Below are 26,361 nucleotides of genomic sequence, written 5' to 3' on the forward strand. Positions count from 1 at the left end.
CCGCCGGGTCCCGTTCGCCTTGAAACCCCGTATAGACGAGGAATTGGACCGACTCGTAGAGCAAGGAGTGCTGGAGCCGGTGCCTAATGCTCCCTGGGAAACCCCAATCGTCACACCCGTCAAGCCTAATGGTTCGGTCCGCATCTGCGCAGACTACAAATGTACCATAAACAAGGCCCTCACGGCCCACGCATACCCAGTGCCAGTGGTCAGCCATGTCCTTGCCACCCTGGCTGGGTCGAAAATTTTTGGCAAGCTGGACTTGGCCCAAGCATATCAACAGCTGCCAGTAGATGAGGCCACAGCAGAGGCACAGACGATTGTGACGCACAGAGGAGCGTTCAGGGTAAAGCGGCTGCAATTCGGTGTCAGCGTGGCACCAGGCATATTCCAGAATATAATGGACTCTCTCCTTAAAGGGATTCCTGGCGTCACCCCCTTCTTCGATGATGTGTTGATTGCCGGCCCCACACCAGAGGAGTTTGAGGACCGCCTCCGCACCGTTCTGCACCGTTTCCAGACGGCGGGTCTCAAGGTGAAGCGGGAAAAATGTCTACTAGGAGTGCCTCAGGTGGACTTTCTGGGATTTATGGTGGACGCAGAAGGGGTCCACCCGACTGGGGACAAGGTACGGGCCATTTGTGATGCCCCAGCGCCCAAGAGCAAGACTGAACTTCAGGCCTTCTTGGGACTATTGAACTTTTACCATTCCTTCCTTCCCCACAAGGCGGCGGTAGCGGAGCCCCTACACAGACTCCTGGACAAGCGGGCCCCTTGGGTGTGGGGCCAGCGCCAGGAGGCCGCATTCCAGGCAGTCAAGGACTTGCTTGTCTCAAACTCGGTCTTGGCACACTTCGACGAGAGGCTGCCGGTGGTGCTAGCATGCGACGCCTCACCCTATGGCATTGGAGCTGTCCTGGGGCACCAACTCCCGGATGGAAGAGAGGTACCGGTGGCGTACTTTTCCCAGACACTCAACACAACCGAGCGGAACTACTCGCAAATCGACAAGGAGGGTCTGGCAATCGTAAAGGGAGTAAAAAAATTCCATGATTTCTTGTACGGGCGGCCCTTCACCGTGGTGACTGACCACAAGCCGTTGCTTGGCTTGTTTGCCCCCGAAAAGCAGACCCCCCAAGTGCTGTCTCCTCGCGTCCTCAGGTGGTCAATTTTCCTTGCCAGCTACCAGTATGCACTGATTCACCGACCTGGGAAGGCGATGGGCCATGCGGACGCCCTCAGCAGGCTACCACTACCGGAAACAGGCCCTGACCCAGCACCTGCACAAGAGGTTATGAGCCTGGAGCTGCTTCCCGACCGCCCCATTCAGGCACAAGAAGTTGCACACCATTCCAAGAAAGATAGGGTCATCTCCCGGGTCCTGGACTGGGTGTGGAGGGGATGGCCCAGCAGCAGCCCCGGGCCAGAATTCGCCGGCTACACAACCCGCAAACATGAACTGTCGGCCCACAAGGGGTGCCTGTTATGGGGAAGCAGAGTCGTTGTTCCCCAGCCCCTCTGCAAAAGGGTCCTCACAGCCCTACACGAGACACATCCAGGGGTTTACATCCCACAGTCCCCCCACCAGTTCCCTGGCTCTGAGCCTTCTTCCCTTGGGGGATCCCCAGTTGGTGCCACCTGCCACTCCAGGACAGCAAGCAATGAACAGAGCTGGTAGACATCCCAGTACCTTGCATCTTCTAGGTGCAGCTGGTGCTCATCTTTGTCAGGAAGGACCAGCTCAGCCGCATCAAGGAAGTGATGAGGGAGACAGTGGGCACAGGCATCATGGGGAAGACGGGGAGTAGACCCTGACAGCGGAATTCCCTACGTCTATCTTTCTGTCTGTCTATCTGTTTTTCTAATCTCTGCCAACCAGTTCCCCCCTCTTTCCTGCTTGCTCACTAACAGGCATCTTTGCTCCGCCCCTGCAGGGTAACAAGGGGTGTGTGGCCGTGAGGCTTGTCTGCAACAATACCAGCTTCTGCGTTGTCAATTCCCACCTTGCTGCCCACGTGGAAGACTTCGGGCGCCGAAACCAGGATTACAAGGATATCTGTGCCCAGATGAGCTTCCTGCCCCCTGACCAGGGTCTGCCACAGCTGACAATCATGAAACACGAGTGCGTTTCGAGGGCTTGGAGGGAGAGAGCCTTGGCTGATGTAACTTGTTGGTCTCCGCTATCTGGAGAAGCAAATTGAGTCATGTTTCTGTAACTTTCCTGCCTGTGTGTAGCTCAGGGTAGGCAGCATTTGTTGTTGTTTAGTCGTTTAGTCGTGTCCGCCTCTGCGTGACCCCCTGGACCAGAGCACACCAGGCCCTCCTGTCTTCCACTGCCTCCCGCACTTTGCTCAAACTCATGCTGGTAGCTTCGAGAACACTGTCCCACCACCTCGTCCTCTGTCGTCCCCTTCTCCTTGTGCCCTCCATCTTTCCCAACAACAGAGTCTTTTCCAGGGAGTCTTCTCTTCTCCTGAGGTGGCCAAAGTCTTGGAGCCTCAGCTTCAGGATCTGTCCTTCCAGTGAGCACTCAGGGCTGATTTCCTTCCGAATGGAGAGGTTTGATCTTCTTGCAGTCCATGGGACTCTCAAGAGTCTCCTCCAGCACCAGAATTCAAAAGCATCCATTCTTCGGTGATCAGCCTTCTTTATGGCAGGCAGCATTGTGCTCTCCAAATGTTGATTGACCAAAATTCCCATAATTGCTAAGAACTGGCCTTGCTGACGGGCTCATGAGAGTTCCACTTCAGCAACACCAGGAGGGTGCAGTGTTGGCGATCCCTGCTGCTGCAGCTGCACCACTAAGGTTTCTACTAGAGCAGCCAGAAGTGCCCAGCACTGTAGGCTCCTGCTTCATTCAGGGCAGGCAGATACTAAACATCTGTGGAAGCGAGTGCTGGGCTTCATTCATTAATTTCTGTTTATTGTGGGGATTTCTTCCCCAGAGTGGCTAATTTAAAATAATAATCAGAAATGCACCTCAAGATAATTTAAAGCATTTAAACAGTACCTTAATAGCAGCGGATCTAAAGAGAGCAACATAAGCCGAGTGGCAGAGATGTATTAGATTAGATTATAGCAAATGTGGGCAACTTCTCCAGTGATCGGGGTGGGAGTTGCAGTTTGTTATGGGCAGTAACACGAAAGCAGAGCGGCCATTTTGCATGGAGAAGGTTCCCGGCTCAGTCACCAGTGTGTGCAGATCGGGCTGGGCATGATCTCTGCCTGAAAGCTGCTGCCAGTCCATGTAGTCCGTCCTGAGCTTGATGGGTCAATGGTCTGCCTCAATATAAGGTAGCTTCCTATGTTCCTGTGTCTGTGTACTACAGCAGGGTTTGGAGGGCCACAAGCGCCCTGCCCATGAATTAACGAACCAGGGGAAATTCTAAAAGTCTTTGCTGAAAGGACATCAAAGCAGGGGCCAGGTGAACCTCTTTGGGAGATTATTCTGAAAGGTCGGGTGCCATGACTGAAAAGGCCCTGCCATGCTTGAAAGAGCAGGAGTTCCCTGGGAAAGGGATTCTAGTCAGTGGAGAGGCAGTGCAAACATAAGTGGGCCTTCTTCTGGTACCCTTTTCCCAAACCTTGAAACACTTGAAAGGCCAAATGGGATGCTCTGAATTGGGCCTGGAAGCAGTTCAAGAGCCAGTCTAGTTCACAGAGCACGAGCCTCATATGCTCATACTGCCCAATCCTAGTTATCAGTCTTACTACATATTGCAGGAAGTGGCAGCAGGCTGCCCCCCGCCCCCCGACCCCGTGAGCTAGCCTGTAGCTGTGGTTGCTTTGCTTTTTTCCAGCATTGTCATCTGATCACTAAAAATGAGCTTCAGAGACTTCTGACCTACGACCAGGTGAGAGACATCTTTGTGTTATATGTGGTGGTTTAGGATATTGCCCTGTTTATTTCCTTTGTCTGGGATACCCCAGCCTAGGCTAGAGAAACCACTTTCAGGCAGTTAGGAGCAAAGAACATAGGATGACTGCGACTTCTACAAATGCTTTTTAAGGTTGCAGGTTTGTGCAACCTGAATTAGAAGCAAGTCCCAATTAAGTTGGAGGGTTGCCTTGGAATAAGTAGGACTGCTCTGCAATTTCCCAGTTAGAGGGCTTTCCTAGCTCAGCACACGCTCCAGATGTTGTTGGACTCCCATCAGCCCCAGCATAGCTGCTGTCCAGCAATATCTAAAGGTCTAAGGTTTCCTGCTCTAGGTTTTGCATCTGTCTGGAAAATCTGCGTTGCTCACATGTTCTTATCAGCAGATACTTCCATTAAGTCCATTTAAATTGCTGGTGCTTTTTCTTTTACATTTTTCTCTCCAAGGTTTGTGTGTTCATCATGTTGACGACTGTGATGGGACGATGAGCTGCTTGTGTGTAAAATCCTAGTCCCTCAGAGTTTGGTCAAGTTTGCAAACCTCTGTCTGTAACGGAGCCCCTTAAACATGGCTCCGTCAGTCGCTGGCAGATTCCGACAGTGGTTGCTTTCGGAATCGCTTCCAACATAAAAGCTCCTTAACGGAAACACGTCTTCTGGACTCTCTGCGTGACAGTTTCCGGCTAGGAGTGGGTGTCCCTACAGGAGGTCCTGAAACCTCCCCACTGTTTTCGCTGGAAGTGTCTCTGAGCCATCCCTCCAGCTCACTTTCCCTCAGCTCAGCTCCTCTCCCCCTACTGGTTCCCTCTTCAGCTGCTGAGTCTCTCCCAACCTGTGTGAGCCCTTTCACTTCCCTTCCTTCCGATGGCAGTTCCCTGACATCCACCTCCCCTCCAGGGCCCCCTTCATCCCCTCTCGCCCCCTCCTCTACGGGCGGTGAGGAGGCAAAGCCCCGGAATGAACTTCCTTCATCTTCCGATGTCTCGAACACTTCTCTCCACCTGTTGCGGTTCCTGGTCTCGAAGTACTCCTCCTCCTCAGAGTCCATCTCCCCTTCCCCTTCCGAGTCCGAGAATCCTTCCAACTCCTCCTCCTCATCGGTGGTCCCAAAGTATTCCCTCCGGAACCTCTCCACAGGCTGAGGTTTCCTTGGGAACCTTTGATGGAACGTTTCTATCAATACCTCGTCATTGATATCTTCTGCCATTACCCAAGTGTTTTCTGACTCCGGTTCTCCTTCCCACGCTACCAAATACTCCACCTGATCCCCCTTCCACCTGGCGTCGAGGATTTCTGCCACATGGCTGCTGCATTCCCTTTCTTCTATGACCGGTCCCCGAGTGGCCATCCCTTCTCGTCCCCCCTCATACGGTGACAGTAACGACCTGTGAAATACTGGGTGCAGTTTCATGTGGTTGGGTAACCGGAGCCTGAAAGCCACTGGGTTGACCTGTTGAATGACCTCAAAGGGACCCAATCTCCTGGGTCTTAATTTCTTACAACCTCCTTTGAACGGCAACCCTTGGGTTGACAGCCACACCCTATCTCCCACCCTTATGGTTTCACCTTCCCTTCGGTTCTTGTCTGCCTGCCTCTTGTATTCTTCCTTCGCCCTTTCTAAGTTGAGTTGGAGCTGACGATGGATTGCTTCCATTTCTTCTACAAAATGCTCGGCTGCCGGGACGCTCCATCTCTCCCCTTCTCCCCCTGGGAAACCCCTGGGATGACACCCATAATTAGCCAAGAAGGGGCTCATCCCTGTGGACACATTCTCGGCATTGTTGTAGGCAAATTCCGCCAGCGCCAACTTTTCTACCCAGTCATTCTCTCTGTCATTGACATAACACCTCAGGTATTGCTGGAGGACCCCGTTTGCTCTTTCCGCCTGCCCGTTGGTTTCAGGGTGCCGGGCAGTCGAAAAGTTGACCTCCACCTGCAGTAAGCTCATGAGCTTCCTCCAGAACCTGGAAGTAAATTGTTTTCCTCGGTCTGAGACCACCCTCAATGGCACTCCGTGCAACCTAAAAATGTGTTCTACAAATAACTTCGCTGTCTCTTCCGCCGTGACTGCATGCGAGCAGGCTACAAAGTGGCACATCTTTGTTAGTAGGTCTACCACCACCATGATGGCTGTTTTCCCCTTGGACTTCGGCAGATCAGTCATAAAATCTATCGACACTGCCTCCCAAGGTCGTTCTGGGGTTGGTAAGGGTTCTAATAGCCCCGCCGGTGCCCGCCTCTCCCCTTTGGCTCGCTGGCATTGCTCACACCCTCTTACATACTCCCGTACATCTTCCCTCACCTTAGGCCACCAAAATTCCCTGGTGACCAACCACATGGTTTTGTGTTGTCCAAAATGCCCCGCCGTGGGGCTGTCGTGCAACTGCTTGAGTACCCTCCCCCTTAAGTCTCCTTCAGGGATATACAGTGCCCCTTTGTAATACAAAGCTCCATTTCTTTCCTCAAAACCCCCTGGTTCCTCTCCCTCACCCCTAAGACCTCTGAGCTTATTCTGGGCGTATTCATCATTCTCTGTTTCCTCTACCAGTTCTCTTTGTCCCACCAATGCCGCCCCACACACCCAGCGGTCCTCTGGAATGACATGTCTCTCTTCGGGTGCTCCCTCCCCCTCCAAATATTCAGGTTTGCGTGAGAGAGCGTCCGCCCTAATGTTCTCTGGGCCTGGCACGTAACAAATCTCAAAGTTAAATTTGGAGAACTCCTGGGCCCATCTCACTTGCCGTTGGTTGAGCACTCGTGCCGTCCTCCAATACTCTAGGTTCTTGTGGTCAGTGCACACTTGCACCTTATGTTGTGCGCCAATTAGCAGGTGCCTCCATCTCCGGAACGCCTCATGAATGGCTAGTAGTTCTCGGTCATACACCGTGTAGTTCCTCTCTGATTTGTTCAGCTTTCGCGAAAAAAAGGCACACGGTCTCCACTCTGACTCCTCCTTCCCTGGCTGCAGAAGCACCGCCCCAATCGCTCTGTCTGATGCGTCAGTTTCCACTCTCATCGGTTTTTGTAAATCCACATGCAGGAGTTGTTGTTCCGAGGCGAAGGCCCTTTTTAGTTCCTCAAATGCTCGCTCCGCCTCCTCAGTCCAAACGAACTTCTTCTTACTGCTGAGACAGTCCGTAATGGGCGCCGTCAGGTGGGCAAAGTTTCGGATGAACTTACGATAGAAGTTCCCAAATCCTAGGAACCTCTGCACATCCTTCCTTGTTTTGGGTGTTTTCCATTCCAGCACCGCCTGGACCTTGCCGGGATCCATGGCCAATCCCTTGTCTGACAGGCGATACCCCAGGAATTCCACCTCCTTGGTATGAAACTGACATTTCTCCAGTTTCACCCACAGCTGGTTGGCTTGCAGCCTGCTCAACACTTCTCTGACGTCTCTCACATGCTGCTCCTCATTCTCAGAATACACCAACACGTCGTCTAAGAAGGCCACACAATTCTTGTAAAGCAAAGGCCCCAGGACGTGGTTCATAAACGATTGAAAGCATGCGGAGCCTGCTTGTAGGCCGAAGGGCATAACTAAATATTCAAATGCCCCTAAAGGGGTGAACATGGTGGTTTTCCATTCATCCCCCTTCCTTATTCGTATCAGGTTGTACGCCCCCCTTAGGTCCAGCTTTGTGAAAATCTTTCCCTTCCGCACCCTTGTCAAAATGTCGTCAATCCTGGGCATAGGGAAAGCCACTGGTTCTGACACTGCATTTAAGGCCCTGAAGTCACACACCAGCCTCGGCTTGTTCGTGTTTTTTTTATCCACAAAAAACACTGGGCTGCCCCCCACCGCCCTGGACTCTCTGATGAACCCTCTCTTCAGGTTCTTGTCAATGAACTCTCTTAGCTCCTGCATCTCTCTGTCTGACATGGCGTACAGCTTGCCTACAGGGAGCTGTGCCCCAGGGAGTAAATTGATTTGACAGTCAAAGGGTCTATGCGGAGGTAGTTGGTCAGCTTCCCTTTCGCTGAAGACGTCGCGGAGATCTGCGTATTGTCGTGGTACCTTCACGTTCTCCGTTACTTCAGTCCTTGCTAGGGTGGCTTGGGCCCCTGCCAAACCCTTTCCCTCTTTGCAGTGTTCTAAGCAATGTGCTGAACCAAAAGAAACCACTCTCTGATGCCAGCCCACCAGCGGATCATGTAACGCTAGCCAGCTCATCCCCAATATAATGGGAGCTCCTCCCAAGGTGGCCACATTAAACGCTATCAGTTCGGTGTGCCTTGCCACCTTCATTATCATTGGGACGGTCTGCAAGCTGACTTCTCCTCCCAACAGCTCCCTGCCATCGATCGTGGTCACCTGCAGGGGGTTGCTTAAAGGGATCGTCTGTATCTGGTGTTCAGCTGCAAACTCTTTGCTCATGAAATTGCAGGAGCTGCCTGAGTCCAACAGCGCCTTTATCTTTAGAGGGTGTCCGTTTGGCAGCTCTAGCGCCACTTCTATCACTAGGGCGGGTTTAGGAGGTTCTGGCGTGGGCACTTTCACTGCTCTTTGGCCTGGCTGCTGTGCCCCGACGGTGGCAGCCAGGCGTTGGCTTTTACTTGCTCCGGTATTTCTTCCTCTCTTCCCTCCACAGCTCCTACCATCCCTTGCCATTCCTTCCTCTGGGGGCAGACTCTGGCAAAGTGACCTGGCTGTTGGCAGAGATAGCATTTCCGGGCGCCTTTTCCCTCCTTCTTTCCCCCCTCACTGGGCTTTGAAACTGCGCGCGCGCGCGCTGTTCCGATTTCCATCGGCTCTGCCGGCGGGAAAGTTGGCTCTGGAATGTCTGGAATGCGGAACTCCTTCCAACGTTCCCCCTTCCCTTCCCGCCTCTCCAATGCTCTCGCCTCCTGGCGCGCTCCTATGGTCAGCGCTGATTTGGTCAGCTGGTCCATAGACTCCGCCCTGGGCGCCCGGGAAAGTTCGTCTTTCACAGCCGAAGAAAGCCCTTCTTCAAAGAGCATTTGAATGGGTTCCGCCGATAGATCCCACCCCAATTTATGGATCAACATGGTGAACTCAGTCCAGTACTCACGGACAGATCGGCTCCCCTGTTTGCAAGCCATTAACTGTCTGCGCACCACTCCCTGTTCAATATCGCTGGAAAACATCAGATCCATGGCGCGAAAGAACTTCATCGTGTCCTTTAGGACGTCACTATTCGCTGCCATCAGGGGTCTAACCCAGTCTCTCGCCCCCTTTTCAAGATGCCCAATCACGAAAGCCACTCGTGATTCCTCGTCAGGGAATTCATCAAACTGCAGATTGAGGGCATATTGCATCTCTGTCCGAAAGCCATGATAGTCTTTGGGCTCCCCCCCAAACTTCTGCACCAATCCTGGTACCTTTCTGACGAGCTGGGTGTCTTTCCCCTTTTTGTCTGCATCCTGAGCCCTCCTCTCCTCAAGCCTCGCCGTCTGCAGCGCTAGCTGGACCTCCAACACCCGGTACCTTTCTTCCAGGCTTGGACCCGCTCCAGCTCCTGCTTCTCCGGTTCCGGCTGGGTTGCTCATGATGCCTTCTCCTGCACAAGCTGCTCACGGAGACTGTCGGAATGCTGTGATGGGACGATGAGCTGCTTGTGTGTAAAATCCTAGTCCCTCAGAGTTTGGTCAAGTTTGCAAACCTCTGTCTGTAACGGAGCCCCTTAAACATGGCTCCGTCAGTCGCTGGCAGATTCCGACAGTGGTTGCTTTCGGAATCGCTTCCAACATAAAAGCTCCTTAACGGAAACACGTCTTCTGGACTCTCTGCGTGACAGTTTCCGGCGAGGAGTGGGTGTCCCTACAGGAGGTCCTGAAACCTCCCCACTGTTTTCGCTGGAAGTGTCTCTGAGCCATCCCTCCAGCTCACTTTCCCTCAGCTCAGCTCCTCTCCCCCTACTGGTTCCCTCTTCAGCTGCTGAGTCTCTCCCAACCTGTGTGAGCCCTTTCACTTCCCTTCCTTCCGATGGCAGTTCCCTGACAACGACCTTTCTCCCACTTGGCATAAGGATCATTGGTATTTTGTGTTGAAACAGAGGCCTGATTGCTGCACCTTATGGTGGATTTAAACTCTGTGAGCGTAGTCATGCCTTAGCCCTTTGAGAAGGATGCTGCAAGGAAGGCAAGGGGGGCAGCCTCAGACTTCCAACATATGCAAAACCATCATAAAACATTAAAAACTTCCCTAAAGGCTGTATAGTTACTTATCTCCTTGACATCTGACGGGAGGGTGTCCCACAGGGCAGGTGCCACTACTCAGAAGGCCCTCTGCCTGGTTCCCTGTAACTTCGCTTCTCACAGTGAGGAAACCGCCAGAAGGCCCTCGGTGCTGGACCCTGATGCCTGGGCTGAACAATGGGGATGGAGACACTCTTTCAGGGCTGAGGCCATTTAGGGCTTTAAAGGTTGGCGCCAACACTCAGAATTGTGCTCAGAAACGTGCTGGGAGCCAACGTAGGATGCAAAAGGATGGTTTTGCAGTTGCTCATATTGTCGGGGGTGTATTCTGGTGGTGGTTAACAGTTTGTATGGATTATTGGTACATATAACGTTGCATATTGTAGGTATGGCTAACCTGTGGTCTGCCAGATGTTACTGAGCTGCAGTTCCTGTTGGCTCCAGCCATCATGGCCAGTAATCAGGGATGATGGGAATTGTAGTTCTGCAGCATTGTGAGGGCCACGTGTCTGCTGCTCCTGAGTTAGAGGATTTTCCTGTCGTGTGATGCAGCAAAGTAATTTAAGATGACATGGGGCAAAAATGCACAAGCATCCTGTACCTTTAATAAGTGTGTATAAGATAGGATTTCAGCAGGTATACCCCTTTTTTTGCACTTGGCTAACCTACTAGTAGGGACGCGGGTGGCGCTGTGGGTTAAACCACAGAGCCTAGGGCTTGACGATCAGAAGGTCGGCGGTTCGAATCCCCGCGACGGGCTGAGCTCCTGTTGCTCGGTCCCTGCTCCTGCCAACCTAGCAGTTCGAAAGCACGTCTAAGTGCAAGTAGATCAATAGGTACCGCTCCGGCGGGAAGGTAAACGCCGTTTCTGTGTGCTGCTCTGGTTTGCCAGAAGCGGCTTAGTCATGCTGGCCACATGACCCGGAAGCTGTACGCCGGCTCCCTTGGCCAATAAAGCGAGATGAGTGCGGCAACCCCAGAGTCGGTCACGACTGGACCTAATGGTCAGGGGTCCCTTTGTTGTTGTTGTTGTTTAGTCGTTTAGTCGTGTCCGCCTCTTCGTGACCCCATGGACCAGAGCACGCCAGGCACTCCTGTCTTCCACTGCCTCCCGCAGTTTGGTCAGACTCATGTTTGTAGCTTCGAGAACACTGTCCAACCAGGGGTCCCTTTACCTTTACCTTTAACCTACTAGTACTTCACCTTGGTCTTCCAGCACAACAGTGGCTGTTAATAGACTCCATGGTCAGGCAACAGGGGGTCTTTTGCTTCTCTGCTGATTAGCGATTTCTTTTTGGCTTTAGCTAAACATTCAGCGTACCCAAAAGACAGCTTTTGCTGATTTCACAGAGGGAGAGATCAAGTTCATCCCGACGTACAAATTCAACTCTAAAACAGATCCTGCTTGATAGTTGAGCCTTTGTAAGTAAGTCCTCTCAATCATTCTTCTGCAAGGCTTGTTTGTTTTTCCTAGTCTGCCGAGATGCTAGTAGTGTCCTGCCTTTCCATCCTCCTGAGCAGGCTAGTAAAAATATATTTTAAACATGGCTTTCTGCTAAGCAAGCTGTTGGAGGAGGGCTAGAGTTGAGGGCTGGACGGACTTCCTTTCCTCCGCAGTCAGAATGGACACCAAGCCACGGAGGAAGAGAGAGATCCAGCTCTCCTTCACCTGCTCACTTTGCTTGCATGGAATTCCGGGTTGCCAAAGGCTGCTAGGCGAGTTGTGAAATGCAAGGCTGTGATATGTTGTCTTCCTCAAGCCATCCCTGCTCTGCAAATGTTTTGGCTCCTTTTCCCCACATTTGTCCTGATAACCAGCATCCTCTGTTTCGTGGTGTGTATAAGCGGTGTTGCAGTTCCTTGAAAGGTGCAGCAGGCTGAATGAGACTCCTCTTTGTGTCAAGGAAGTCTGGGAATTAGACTTGGTGCTCTCTCAAGATGAGTCTGCCAGGGCATAAGAGCATGAGAGCAGCCCTGCTGGATCAGGCTATTGGTCCATCTGGCCCAGCATCCTGTTCTCACATTGGCCAATGAGATGCCTCTCGGGGAGCCCACAAACAGGACCTGAGTGCAACAGCACACTCCCCTCCTCCAAGCCATACTGCTTCTCTTGGTGGAGTATGTGCGGTGGCCATTATGGCTAGTAGCCATTGAGCCTCACCATCCAGGATTTGGCATGTTCTTGTGGTTCTTGACAACTGTCAGAAGCCACCTAGGCCTGCTACTTTCATTGCTCTTGCTGTGGTAATGGGGAAATCAAAAGGACAGGCGGAACATGTAGTGACGAAGCCGGAAAACGGCAGGCTCCTTTGGGCAGCATATCAGGTGCCAGAAAGGGTCTTTTGGATCACTGAAAAAATAGTGTCTGAACAAGAATAACGGGGCCCCTTGCTTTGGGGAAGGATCATCATTTGGTGGTGTGCCATATGCTTTGTATGCAGAGTCTCAAGTTGAAACTCTATGGCACCTCCACCTGAAAAAGGATTGGGCCACAGAGAGCTGCTGCCAGCCAGAGTAGACTTAATTAATGAATTGTGGGGTTGGAAGGGATCACGAGGGTCATCTAGTCCAACCCCCTGCAATGTAGGAATCCAAACTGGGGGAGGTCAGAAATTCATTCTGACCTGGTAGAAGGCAGCTTTTGATTTCCTAACAACTCTCTCCATGAGGCAAAATGCCTGCACACCTGCAAGGTCCGCCCCTTCAGAAGCTGGACTCCCAAGCCCCATCATCTCCAGCTCTTGACCGTGGTCAAGATCACAGGCCGTGTGTGGAGCCAAAGTTTGACTGCGTGAGCCTTGTGTGTTGCCTCAGCCAGTCCAACAGTCCTGGTGTCTCTCCTGTCTCCTTGCAGTGGGAAGTGCCGTGTGCCAGCATGGTGTGAGCCAATCCTCTGGAGAGGAGGCAGCGTGAATCAGCTCAGCTACCGAAGCCACATGGAATTGAAAAGGAGCGACCACAAGCCCGTCAGCTCCCTCTTCCTCACAGGGGTAACACCTGCCCTGGCCAGGGCTATCGTCTATTCGGGGGTTTTAGTTGCCTGCTATGTGGCACCTCCTCGAATCTGGGCAGGCCCTGACCAACAACCAGGCCCCTTTCCTTTTTCTTTTTTTTTAATGATATTTATTAAGGTTTCCAATAAAAAGAACACATCAATAAAAAATTAAAAAGAAAAAAGAAATACACAATTCAAAAATACACAATACATAATCCAAAAAATACAAAAAACAAAATAATAATAATAATAATAATAAATTTTATTTATATCCCGCCCTCCCCAGCCGAAGCCGGGCTCAGGGCGGCTAACAACACTAAAATAGTGCAACATTATAAAAACATCAAAGAATTAATTAAAATCAAAATTGATGGCAACCATAAACTAAAGTATTGTAAAGATTGCCAAAGGAGGGAGTCAGGCTGCGCCCTGACCAAAGGCCTGGTGGAACAGCTCTGTCTTGCAGGCCCTGCGGAAAGATGTCAAGTCCTGCAGGGCCCTTGTCTCTTGTGACAGAGCGTTCCACCAGGATGGAGCCGCAGCCGAAAAAGCCCTGGCTCTAGTTGAGGCCAGCCTAACCTCTCTGAGGCCTGGGACATTCAAGATGTTTTTATTTGAAGACCGTAAGTTCCTCTGTGGGGCATACCAGGAGAGGCGGTCCCGTAGATACGAGGGTCCTAGGCCGTATAGGGCTTTGAAGGACAAAATAATTTGAAAGACAAAAAAGAAAACAATTAAAAACAATACCACCTTTTCATCTCCATTTTTAAATTTACTTATTTTCTGGACCTCCTCGTACCTCCCTCTTTTGTATTCCATTTCAAATTGTTTGTCCAGCAATTTCTTTCCCTCTTTTTTAATCCCAATCTTTAATCTTAATATAATATAACATTAAATTTTACCTCTTAAAAACCAAATTTCCATTTCCTTTAACTTTTTTAATCCTAATCCTTAATCTTAATCTATATATAACTTTAAATCCTGTACAGCTGGAAGCCACTTATTTTCAATCCAACATCACTCTAACATTCTTTAATTTTGCAATGTTTCTGCAGATAGTCTTTGAATTTCTTCCAATCTTCCTCCACCGACTCTTCTCCCTGGTCCCGGATTCTGCCAGTCATTTCCGCCAGTTCCATATAGTCCATCAGTTTCATCTGCCATTCCTCCAGTGTGGGAAGCTCTTGTGTCTTCCAATACTTTGCGATGAGTATTCTTGCTGCTGTTGTTGCGTACATAAAGAAAGTTCTCTCCTTTTTTAACACCGTTTGGCCGACTATGCCCAGGAGAAAGGCCTCTGGTTTCTTGAGGAAGGTATATTTAGATACCTTTTTTAATTCATTATATATCATTTCCCAGAAAGCCTTAATCTTTGGGCACGTCCACCAAAGGTGAAAAAATGTACCTTCAGTTTCTTTACATTTCCAACATTTATTATCGGGCAAATGATAGATTTTTGCAAGCTTGACTGGAGTTATGTACCACCTGTACATCATTTTCATAATATTCTCTCTTAGGGCATTACATGCCGTAAATTTCATACCTGTGGTCCATAACTGTTCCCAGTCAGCGAACATAATGTTGTGTCCAACGTCTTGTGCCCATTTAATCATAACAGATTTTACCGTTTCATCCTGAGTGTTCCATTTCAGCAGCAAGTTATACATTCTTGACAAATTCTTAGTTTTGGGTTCTAACAGTTCAGTTTCTAATTTGGATTTTTCCACCTGGAAGCCAATTTTCTTGTCCAATTTAAATGCCTCCATTATCTGAAAATAATGAAGCCAGTCTCGTACTTTGTTTTTTAGTTTTTCAAAACTCTGCAATTTCAGTCTATCTCCATCTTGTTCCAAAATTTCCCAATATTTCGGCCATTTGACCTCCATATTGAGCTTTTTCAAGGCTTTCACTTCCATTGGTGACAGCCACCTTGGAGTTTTATTTTCTAATAGATCCTTATATCTTATCCAACCAGGCCCCTTTCCACAGAGCTCCTCCTTGGCCAATGACTTCCGGTGCAAGGAGTGGGCAGGTTTTGGCTCTGTTAAATCCCTAGGCTTCCATTCTCCACTGTTCTGAGTACACGCTGCTCCTGCCGGCATGGCAGACCACATGGGCTGAACTGTATACCTTAACCGTTGGCTCCATTCATGCAATGGAGCTTCTGTGGTACTTGGCTTGGAGCATTTGGCTTCAGCCCATTGGCTCTGGAAGTCACAGCCGCTGCCATCCCTAGGGAAGCTCTCAGAGTTACAGTACTTGCCTCTTTCAGGGCTGGGAACAGGGGGGTGCATCAGGCCTTTCTGCTCTTAGCTCATACCCCCCCCCTTTTAGTCCATAGCCCCAACAAATGTGCTCTGTCCCCCCCCCCCCAATAGGTGAAGGTTGTGGATGACCGACGGTACCGGAAAGTGTTTGAGGATATTGTTCAGTTGATGGACAGGATGGAGAACGAATTCCTTCCCTCCCTGGAGGGAGGTAAAGACGAATAGGATCCTCTCCAACCCCTTAAAGAGGGTTTGCTGCACAAAGATCAGGGGGGGAAGAAGCCCTTGGCCCATCTAGCTCAGTCTTAAGCGGTTCCCCAGGATTTCCGGGGGATCTCTCCCAGCCCTACCTGGAGATGCTGGGGATAGAACCTGGGACCTTTGCATGCAAGGCAGATGCCCTTCCACTGAGCGGCAGCCTCTTCCTCGCAGGCAAAGACTCGAGGGGTAGCCAGCGTGGTGCCCTCCAGATGCTGGACTACAACTCCCATCATCCCCAGCCAACATGGCCAGTGGCAAGTGCAGCAAGATCTGGAGAGCCCCACGTGGACCTGTTGCATGTGCAGTCCCCTAAATGAGAGCCCGGGGCCAAGGACAAACTTCCCCCGGAGCACGTTTCCTTGCCTCTGCTGAAGGCAAGCACTCTCTTTCCTCCCCCCCCCCCCTTTTGCTCTGCAGTTTCCATTTGAGAATGTGAAGTTCCGGTAGCTGCAGAAGGAGAAGTTCCAGATCACAAACAACGGGCAGGTCACCCTCCACTTCTCCTTTATCCCCAAGCTCAGTGACAGCCAGTACTGGAAGCCATGGCTTCGCGCTGAGCCCTGCGAGGGATACTTGGAGCCCAGCGCGTCTCTCTCTGGAATCAGGGAACTGTAGAGTTGGAAAGGGACCCCAAGGCTCATCTAGGGAAGGCCTTGGTTTCCTTTTCATCCCCCCTTTTCCCCTCCTCTTCCCAACCCTCCTCCCTCAAACCTTGGGAGTTTGGTAGAGCAGGGGAGGCTTAACATTTGTGGGCTGCATTGCCCCATGCTCCAAGGGCCACACGTCAAAGCAGCTGAGCCCAAAGTGTAAAAGTGTGTGTGACCAGCTTTAAACAAACACACACACACAAATGAATTGAAGCCAAACAATGCTGGAGGGTCCCCAAACACCTTTTGGCATCGCAGGGAACCAGTGAGAGCAGTCCGTCCAAAAATTACTTAAAAAAAAAAAAAAAGCGTATTTTTATGTTGTGGAGGCACAAAAATATCTTGGGGAACATATAGAACTAGCCAAACTTTTAAAAACTCAATGAAATGTAAACTAAAAAAGAAAGTTACATCGGGGGCGCAAAAATCCTTTCCCTTTTTATATTCTTTTGTTAGGATCACTTTCTCTCACCCCCCCAGTATCCTGTCACCATCTTCTGTGCAGCTGCTGCTTTGGAGGACTAGAGAGGAAAGTGAGGTGGGGGTGGGAACTGAGTCGCTTCTTCTCCTAATTCTTGAAGTTAAGGTTTCCCCCATACACCTGTGAGAACAGGAGGCTGTACTAGATGGGCCATTGGCCTGATCCAGCAGGCTCACATTGTGTCCTTCTGTTCAATTCTTCACCGTCTTCACTTTTAATTTACAGACAAGCCAACGTGGCTGTGCCAAAGAGTGTATCTACCTGACCTCCTCCCGTTTTAGGTGAGACGGTGGACATTTCCCTGGATGTGTACGTCAGCAAGGAAGAGAAGATTGAGGCTATCTTTGTCCTTCACCTTGACCGTGGCAAGGACTATTTCCTCACCATCAGGGGGAGCTACCTACCAAGCTGCTTCGGGACCTCCTTGGAAGCCTTGTGCTGGGTGAGGCAGCCGCTTGGCGAAGTTCCCGTCACCAGACTTATTGACCTGGTAGGGAAAGGGGTTGATTTACCTGGCAGGTTCATCTGCTGGATGTCTACCCTTCCCACTCTGCTTGCCTGCTTGAAAAACAGCTGCTCTTCCACTCAGCAATGTGGGGGCTGGGGGTCCTCCGCTGCATTCAGCTTCAGCTTCTGTAGCTGTGCATCCGCTTCCTGTGTGCTGTTCATGCCCTTTGTTTGCCTTGACTGAGTCATCCCAGGTTCTGGTCCTCCCACCTGCCCTTTCGCAGGGCCACTGAACCGTGTGCATTTCCCTGCCATCTGCCCAGATACTGTTCAGCCAACGGGCTGTTTCTTTCTCTTCTCAGGGCCTGTGCCATTAACACCCTTGGTTGTCTTTTGCTCTTGCCTTCCTCCTCTGATCTCAGGGAGAAGACAGCTTCCTAGAAAAGGTAACAGTTGGTTTGCTATCCTCTAGATGTTCTTGTAGCGGGCTCAAATCAGGTACAGGCAACGCCCCGTTTACACGGGGGTTGCGTTCCGAGGTACCGTGCGTTTAAATGAAATTGCGTATATTGGGGACAGCATTGGAAAAGCCTGCAAACACCCTCTGAACTGGGTCCTAATCAACAGCTGCCCTGGGGATGAGGGGATCAAATTCTCCATCCTTGCCAACTCCTTTTAGTGATGGGCTGCTTGCCACTGCTGTGCTCCTAAAGCTCTCTTGCTCCCCCCTCCTCTCTTTCTCTTTCTCTTTCTCTTGAATGTGGTAGCTTGAGATAGAACTAACCACCCTGAACATTTCTGGAGAGGAAGATGGGAAGGAGGCAGGAGGCATGGTTCACCAGCTGCTGTGTGCTGCATTGCCCAGACAAAGTCGTGGGCTGGGGCTCCAGCTGTTGCTCAGTCTCTACCACTGCCTCTGCAACGTGCTCTAGACAAGGGGTGGTGAACATGTGACCCCATCATCTCATCATGCTGGCTGGGGCTGCAGCCCATCAACCTATGAAGGCCCATCCATGTTCTGTTGCTGTTTTTGTTCCTTATTTCCTGCCCTTCACCCTAAGGTCCCAGGGCAGGTTCCAGCAATTTAAATAAAATGTTAGCCAAACCTCATGTCCACAGCTGCATATTCAGTAAGCTTTTGGGTGAGCTGCACATCCGGAGTGGGAGGATTACGAGCTGCATATTAATAGGGGGAGGGGGAGCTTGGATTTGGGGTGCGAGCAATTTGTTTTTTGTTTTCCCCCTTGAGATGCTTGCTGTGGCTAGGGCCGGGCGATATGTCAATATAGCTATATTTTCAAATCAGCTTGAAGTCTAGATAGTGAGACTGGTTTCATAATTTCTGACCTGGCAATATATTGCGAAACATGATGTGTGTGTGTACTATGCAAAAAAACACCATGTGGGGGGAACCGTGAAGCCAGACAATGCTTCTCGAGATTCCTGCAGCCCCTGTGGACTCTGCCGGTTCAGCTTTCCCCTGCCCTCCTGCAGGGGGCAGCAAAAATCACAATGCGGGGGGAACCGTGAAGCCAGCCAATGCCTCTACATAGCTCCATCTTATTTCAGACATCGTGATATATTGGTGTATTGCAATGTTTAGCTAGTGATATATCACCGTGTTGAAAGCCAGCTATCGCCCAGCCCTACCTAGTTGTGGCCTCAGAGGGCAAGACTTGTCCACCCAGCTGGAGCAAGGAAAGAATGCATACAGGCACACACTCTGTCAGGCTCTCATGCCAGTCCCGCTTGTCATTGGACCTCCAGGAGAAGCAGTTTCTGGATATCGTACCCCAGGATGGTGATGACTCCACTGAGCGGCCAAGGAGATCTGGCTTTCGGTGGACCACCTCTTCAAGAATGCCTGCCACCAGGTGAGCTGAGGGGGACGGTACCATTGAAAGGATGGGTGTTGGCTGGAATCCAGTACCAGTTTTGGGGTGTGCAGGTTCCAAACATCCCAATTGATTTATATCTTAGCTACCGACTCGCTCTTACAAGAAGAAGAAGAAGAAGAAGAGTTTGGATTTGATATCCCGCCTTTCACTCCCCTTCAGGAGTCTCAAAGCGGCTAACATTCTCCTTTCCCTTCCTTCCCCACAACAAACACTCTGTGAGGTGAGTGGGGCTGAGAGACTTCAAGGAAGTGTGACTGGCCCAAGGTCACCCAGCAGCTGCATGTGGAGGAGCGGAGACGCGAACCCGGTTCCCCAGATTACGTGACTCTTAACCACTACACCACACTAGCTCTCAAACTCCTGCTGTGAGTATAGTGGCACCTTGGTGGAGCGGCAGCGGGTGGGGCATCCAGCATACGGTCTTCCTTAGAGCGGCTCAGAAGAACCCAAGTGTTCCCAACCATTGTCTGTCTCTCCCTAGCAAAGCGGCTCTCCGAGACTCGCCACTAGAAGAAGCGGGGAATGATTTCACTCTCCCATTGCCCCAAATCAGGAGAAGGGTAGTAGGAATGCTACTGTGGAAAGCAGGCGGGATACAATTCTCAGCCCTTGTGCCAGCTCTCTTGGTGATGGGCTTCTCTCCATTGTGGCATTCCTCGACCTCACATTATGCACCCCAGGGCTGGATTGTTCTGCATGCTATCCAGGATGTACCTCATCCCTTCCGAACGCATGGGTGATACTCTGCTTCAGGAGGACCTCTTCCAGACCCCGGGCACGCAGGACAAGCTGCAGGAGAGAATTGAGTGCCTGGACACCAGCATTCCCGAGACGATCCGTATCCTCTTTGGGGGGCATTGTTGGGGAGCAGGGCTGCTTGGTGGTTTTCTTTCGCTCTTGGCTGGAGTGGACCTCACTTTTATATACCTGGTGGCTTAGGTTCCTAGGCCACCCCATCCTTAAGGCTCTGGGACACAGCACAATGAAATGCCCACAGTCAAGTCCAGTCATGCATCCAAACAGCTTCACAGCTTTAACCCCCATTTGAAAACATCAGCCTGGCTAGATAGAGCAGAGGTGGGGAATCTTGACAGGCCCGCAGGCCCCACATCTAGCATCATACGTGGTGTCAAGGTAAAGACATGGCTGCAAAGGAGCTTCAAGGGTGCGTTCAGTTGTTCTTTGGCAAGCAGGGTTTCTTGACCGCACTTTTGGAGTTGACCACTAGTATTTGCTGTTTGGATTGAAACCATGCCTGCAGAAGGACATTTCCTCAGCAGATCAGCTTTGCAGGCAGCTTCGTCAAGAGGGGAGGTGTGGGATAATTACAGTGGGGTGGCTCAGTTGGTAGAGCGTGACACCCTTAATCTCAGGGCTGCGGGTTCAAAATGTGGGGTAATAAGCAAAGGATTTTAGGTATACTAAAAACAACAAGACCGCCCATAAAATGTATGCTATTGCCATGCCAATATGAGAGAAAATTAGTTGGAGGGTGGCAAGGGATGGGGCCACGGACCCCTGATTGGGAATAACGGAACTAGATGGTCCTCGGTGTCCCTTCCAACTCCACAATTCTAGGATCCTGTGTCTTAAACACAAATCTTGAGGAATAGTGTGTGTGTGTGTGTGTGTGTGTGTTTCTGTTTGAACTTTCCCAGCCTTTGCTTTATTCTGATTTGCGCTTGCGTCCCTACTCCCCACGTGTAGAATTGCTATACCTTTGGATTTGGACATTCAAGCGTTTCCCGCATGGACACTTGTTTCCAACGGCCAAATCCCGGCGGCGGATGGCAACCCTACCCACTTGTGCCAGATTGCCTGGCATACATTACAAGCATCTAGTCACATAGATTCTCCAGAATCCCGGGGCTAGCCCACCTGACGGGAAGAGTCCGCGACCAGAAGGAGGAGGAGTACCAGGAAGAATGGACAAAATTCAAAGATTATTTAGCTAAATATTTCAAGATAACCTAATTGGAAAAGCTTGCAAATATGAGAGAGGCTTAGGATTTAAATATGTAAGGATAGGAATTAAGATGTTTCAAGCTAGATTAGAAAGAATGAAAGATGTGAAGTGATCAAGGTTTTTTTTGTGTGTTTTTTTGAGAAGATTGATTTTGGAAAACTGTTAAAATGAAATACAATGAAATTCAACCAGGGGGATTTGAGGAAGTCACTTAACAATGTTATCAAGATTGGTTTAATTACAATTAGGATGTATGTATGTTTGTTTGTTTGTTTGTTTGTTTGTTTGTTTGTCTTAAATATTTTTTGGAAAATTAATTAAAAAAACTGAAAAGAAAAACACCATAGATTATCCAGAATCCCAAGCACCGACACTGTGAAACTTTCATAGGAATAAAAGGTAGGGGGAAAGGAGGCACAATGTCAAGCAGGCAACAGAATAAACCCGAGCACTGTGGGTCTAAAACCGGCCTCTGAATCTCTTGCTCCCCACTCTGCCCTTCTAACAATACCATTTTTTTGCTTGCTGGATGGCTGTGTGCAATGAGACCTCAGCCACTGAGGAAGGGTGCTGGCCCAGTGGGAGAAGTATGTGCTTGGCATGCAGGCGATCCAAAAATCAATTCAAGAGCAAAATTCCAGTTCTCATGTTTTCTGTCGAAATGGCTAATTTAAAGGGGAATAGCATGGTGCCTTCCACAGAGTCAGACCACTGAGCCGCCAAACTCCTTAAGGGAGGACCAGAGCTCGCTGGTGATGCAGGTCCCAGAACAGTCTCCAGCATCTCCAGGTGAAACTGAAAACATCACCTGCCTGGAACCTTGTAGAGCCACTGCCAATCAGTACAGACAGTGCTGAGTTAGGTAGCTATGATCCATCCACCATCACCCTTTGCCCGAAGCAAAGGCACATCGCTGGTCCAAATCTTTGAAAGACTTTCCCTGCTCACCAAGCCACCTGCCCTCCTTTATGCATTGCCGATGGCTTATCAAAGGGATCCTCACTGCAAGTCTCATCAAGGCAGACAGCTTGATGAAATCTTGGTGCCCTTTCTTACAAAATGCTAACAGGGACAATGGCCCCAGTTGCCCTCTGGACTCACAGGGTGCAGCTTACTTTGGAGCCATCAATTGTACACATTTGGAATGGCCCTTGAGAAAGGATAGTCTGCCTATATTCAGCAGCTTACCACCTTGTTGTTTGTTAAAAACTTGAATAAAAAGCATGCTTAAAATAAAACAGGAAAGATGAAATTTTGCTGGCTTCTTGAGAAAAGAATAATGCCTCATTATTTGTATCTGCTTTTAAATGTTGCTTCTCTTCTCTTTGTAATGAGTTTTACTGGGTCCGTGGTCATTTTAAGTTGCTTACCTTCCCTAAAATATATAAATCTACTCGACTGGAAACTTTTATTATCCAAATTCAAACCCACTTTGGATAGCAAAATTCCTGGAGTGGGGAGGAGGGTTCAATGTTCTAATAGATTAGATATGGACAGTCCTTCAGTACAGCAAAACTTGACACTTTGAAACCTTTGAGTCCTTTCCAAAAGGACTTCACCCACTATTTAGGGGGGAAGTACGTCAGAACTGACCTTCTGCAGTACTGATTCCACATTCTTGGACTCCTAATCTTACACGTAAGTTAGAGCTGGAACCATCTCAGGCCCTATGGCTCTTGAAATGACCATGACCTATTGAGCAAAACCACAGAATCCACCTCTCTGGTGACTAAACCCCACTTGCGTTTACAAAATAAATTAACAACAGAGGAAAATCATGGAAGAAATAAAATGGCTTTTGAAATTAACAAAGGCGATTCCTTTTATCCACATGTATTACGGGACATGTTCAAAGCGCCCCTCAGGAGAAATTCTGTAAGCAAAGGTAGCAGGCACACAAGGACACATTGCTAAAAGAAACAAAGGGATTTGGAGGGACCATGCGTGAACAGGTAGTACCAGAATGTACAGAATTGTACCTAGAAAAAGGTTACAACTGGATTACCTTTTTGTAAACAAAAACAACAACAACCCCCAAAATAAAACTCGGAAGCAGCAGGACGCCCTAGGAACTCTTCAAAAAACAAAACACAAAACTGCATATCCCTACCTAGTCACCAAATGTGAGGGGAAACGTAAACCAGCATCTTACACTGCTTTAAATGATAGCCAGATTCTGCAATTTTTTACCACACCAGAAGTAAAAGCACGGGGCATTCATAAGTTTTTGAAAAATCATGCACTTCATTTGTAGGCAAGGGAAAGCTTTCTGCAATGTACAGAATCTTACAAAGACACACAATCTGTTGAAATGACCAAGCAGCGGACGAGATTCGGGGACAGTGGTGTGCCGCCTGGGGAAATGTTCCTTTCCATTCACCTTAAGCAAAGATGTGGTGACCTTGTGCATCCATAAATAACTTTCAGAAATGTATTCCATTACTTCCCAAAGCTTCTCAATGGGCTACCAAATGGCATTTCTTTCTATTTTGGATGAAACTGGGGAAGCAGCTTTAGACGAAGGGGTTGCTGACATTCGCTGGCCTGGAAAACACCTGATGCCAATATGATGGCAAATTGTGGGTGGTGCATTGATGGAGAAACTAAGGCAACAAATGGGGACATGACGCCACCGGTGTTCTAAAGATACATTTCATGTAAAGATTATGATGGGCTTCTTCAAATGCCCATAGCCTCTTACAAGCAGAGGTTTTAGATCAATTTTCTGTAAACCTCTGTCATAAATAGTTGTCACTGGAAATACGACCAAAACAATGCAATGCCGGACTCATCCCTCCCGTTAGCGTGCCTGGAAAGCACGGGTCCCAGTAGTTTCCGCCTTACTCTGCTCCTTTCTCTGTGAAAGCCTGCTCTTTAGCTTTCACATCGGAGCAAACCTCAACCCACCCCCTCCCAAAGAAACCTTTTTTATGAGCCCCCCTACTCTGCGTGTGCTTTCTTTGGCTCCTGTCTCAATGTGCAGAAATTGAGCACGTGAATTTTCCAGCATCGGGAGTTTCCCCCAAGACAGTGTCGAGATCAGGCGTGTTTGTGTGGCTCCACGCTTGCAGTTATTGGGGCTTTGGCTAAGAGGAGTGCATGCACTTCCAGCAAGACATAGCTAGCTAGCTAGCTAGACAGTTTACCTCCCTTTGCTACAGTTTAAATTTCTGCATGCCATCTGCTGTTGTGGAACAAGTCATCCCCATGATCCCTCTAGCCCAGTGTTCTCTAGGGCGGCCCACAGAAACTCTCAAGGGTTTCAGACAAAACATTTGTTCATTTCAGCATATAGCAGTCCAAAGAAATGTATGCTCTAGAAGGTCACAGGCTCCCCCGTCTTTGGGGTAGAGGTTTGACGTCTGAGACTAGATCTGCAGGACTCATAAACATTTCACTCCGTAGAGATGAGTAGTCGGCACCGTCCGAGTATAGGAGGAGGGGGGTGGGGGTGGAATACAGGGCTGAGAAATAGAAGAATGCGTTCAATCTCCTACACGAAGCCAGAGCCAATTATGAAGATTGAGCAGTTGCTTATAGATCAAATGCATGGATCATGCAGCTGCAAAGAGGTCTACCCAGCCGCTCCCACAGGCAACATGGAATTCTTCTGTGCAATTTACTGTGGTGGTGTTGTTGTTGTTGTTAAAGATGTAAGACAAGCCTATATTGCACTTCATTAAAAATGCCAGGTCACTTCACAACAATATACTGATGGACTCAGTAGAATCAGCAATCAATACTGGGGCACGGGCCTTGGCTGGCACCCTGAAATGCACGGCCCCTGCGCCAGTCCTGAGGAGGCTCAAGGCCAGGGGTCAGCAACCTTTTTCAGCCGTGGGCTGGTCCAGCGTCCCTCACAGCATGTGGGGGGCCGGACTATATTTTGGAGAGAGAAAATGAACGAATTCCTATGCCCCACCAAGAACCCAGAGATGCATTTTAAATGAAAGGACACATTCTACTCATGGAAAAACACATTGATTCCCGGACTGTCCGTGGGCCGGATTGAGAAGACGATTGGGCCGCATCCGGCCCCCGGGCCTTCGGTTGCCTACCCCTGCTCAAGGCAATCACTTCCTGCACTTCACGTTAACGCAGAAGACGGCCCAGTTGTGCTCAGATGCTCAAAATTCCCTTTTCACCTTTGAATCTTTGGAGGGTCTGTTTCAGTTGGCATCGGGACAGCTCACCTAGCAGTGCAGCTGCCTTTATTGCAGAGGCAGGAAGTTTCCTTCCTTTCATATTCAGGATTTCTGTACTCACATAGAAATAATAAAATGGTTTCTGCTGTTTGTTAAAAGTCATGAATGAACTCTCACAACTCGTTGATAAGGTAGCTTGCTTGTGTTTCGAGAAATCGTATACGAGGAGCATTCATAGGAAGTTGCACTTGACAGAGTCAATCTAGCCTAGCACTGCCTACACTGACTGGCAGCAGCGCTGCAGGGTTTTCAAACAGGGGACAGTCCCAGCCCTGACTGGTGGAGATCCTGGACTGAACCTGGGATCTCCTGCATGCAAAGCAAGGCCTCCCTCAACTCGGGAGGCGTGAGTTCTCTACTGTATTTCAACAAATGCTTTCACTTTATCATTTCATTTTCATCTGTATATTTTGTGCACATATTTTCCTGTATATTTTAGACAGAGAGGAGTAGCAATACGGTTAGAGGCAAGGTTCAGAGTTAGTGTTGTGTGAGCATTTTAAAGCAGTTGACTTTAAACAGGAGGGGATTTCACCTGAAGAGATGGCCAGCATCGTGAATGTGTAAGTAGGATTTCGTCTGCTTCTTTTTTGTAATCTTCTGGGGCGAGGGCTTGGGGTCCCCCACACGGCCAGCATCCCCATGGAATTTAACCCCTTCCTGAACAGCTTAACTTCTCTTCCCACCCGCCTTCCCATTCTCCCTCAAATCTCATTGCAGCTCAGCTGGTTAGAGGGAGCTGCAGATAGCACCAAGGTTGCAGGTCCGATTCCCATAAGGTACAGCTGCATATTCCTGCATTGCAGGGGGGTTGGACTAGATGATCCCCAGGGTACCTTCCATGATCATTCTTTTGGGATGCTTTTCATTACATTCATAGCCCACTTTTCATCCAAGCAGTTCAAGGTGGCATTTATGGCTTGCCTTTCCCCCTGTTTTTCCCCTCACAACAAACCTGTTAGGCAGGCTAGGATGAGAGTGACTGGACCCAACATCAAACAGTGCACTTCATGATTGAGTGGGGATTTGCACTCGGATCTCCCAGGTCCTCCTAGTCCAGAATTCTAGCCACTATACACCCCCTCTCTCTCTACCCAGTGGGTAGAGAGTTCGACAGTGGAATTTGCTGCCAAGGAGTGTGGTGGAGTCTCCTTCTTT

The 26,361-nt window shown here is 49.6% G+C and overlaps 1 pseudogene across 1 annotated transcript in view; it reads left to right on the forward strand.

Annotated features, from left to right (window-relative positions):
- Positions 1–24,088, forward strand: part of LOC308467665 (inositol polyphosphate 5-phosphatase OCRL-like) — a 51,143-nt pseudogene extending 27,055 nt beyond the window's left edge. Inside the window, exons 5-16 of the transcript in view lie at positions 1,705–1,804; positions 1,912–2,162; positions 3,801–3,854; positions 11,341–11,444; positions 12,891–13,026; positions 15,410–15,520; positions 15,977–16,142; positions 16,969–17,177; positions 17,557–17,580; positions 18,902–19,008; positions 19,786–19,912; positions 23,982–24,088. The product of the transcript in view is annotated as an inositol polyphosphate 5-phosphatase OCRL-like (transcript). The remainder of the gene's footprint in view (positions 1–1,704; positions 1,805–1,911; positions 2,163–3,800; positions 3,855–11,340; positions 11,445–12,890; positions 13,027–15,409; positions 15,521–15,976; positions 16,143–16,968; positions 17,178–17,556; positions 17,581–18,901; positions 19,009–19,785; positions 19,913–23,981) is intronic.
- The last annotated feature ends 2,273 nt before the right edge of the window (positions 24,089–26,361 follow it).

The sequence above is a fragment of the Podarcis pityusensis genome, assembly GCF_964106645.2.
Source record: "Podarcis pityusensis genome assembly, chromosome: W".
NCBI lineage: Eukaryota > Metazoa > Chordata > Lepidosauria > Squamata > Lacertidae > Podarcis > Podarcis pityusensis.